This window comes from Halictus rubicundus, unplaced genomic scaffold (genome assembly GCF_050948215.1).
Source record: "Halictus rubicundus isolate RS-2024b unplaced genomic scaffold, iyHalRubi1_principal scaffold0047, whole genome shotgun sequence".
Classification (NCBI taxonomy): Eukaryota; Metazoa; Arthropoda; class Insecta; order Hymenoptera; family Halictidae; genus Halictus; species Halictus rubicundus.
Window position 1 is genome coordinate 141,574 of NW_027488588.1, and position 616 is coordinate 142,189.

A 616-nucleotide genomic window follows, 5' to 3' on the forward strand; every position below is an offset into this window, starting at 1 on the left:
CTTCTCGTGAAGAAAATAGAGATAGTGATGGGGGGGGGGGGGGTGCAATTATACTCAAGGATATTAGCTTATAACTTCTGCATCCATTTAACTGCGATCTTACTTTTCCTGTTCGATTTCCGTTTCGACGCTCACGTTTGGATATTATCTAATTATTTGAAAAATTGATGTCTCAAAATTTTACACATACATTTGAAATCTAGCTATTCATAAATGCTACAGAAAATATTTGAGAAAACTACTTCTTGATGTCGTTGAATTAATTTTTATAACACAGTATTGTAGGGTTGTGGATGACAGATAATAGTGTCACCACTACCGCAAAATTCATTGAACTCAAACATTAATAAAAATTTTAATGCCAACCAATTTCGTCTTAATTACTCTTTAATAAAAGTCATGCTGTAGTTGAAATATTTAAACCAGCAGGTGCAAACGGCAGGCAATATTCGGATTTTCAAATATGTCATTGTTTCAAAAAGTGTGAAAAACACGCTTCATTGCGCGGACAAACGAATAGCTGTTTTTTCTTTTTTTATTAATATCAAAATACTACAAGCAAGAATTATTTTTCACATTACACATTTGGAATAAAACCTGTACCTCTCAGAAAAAA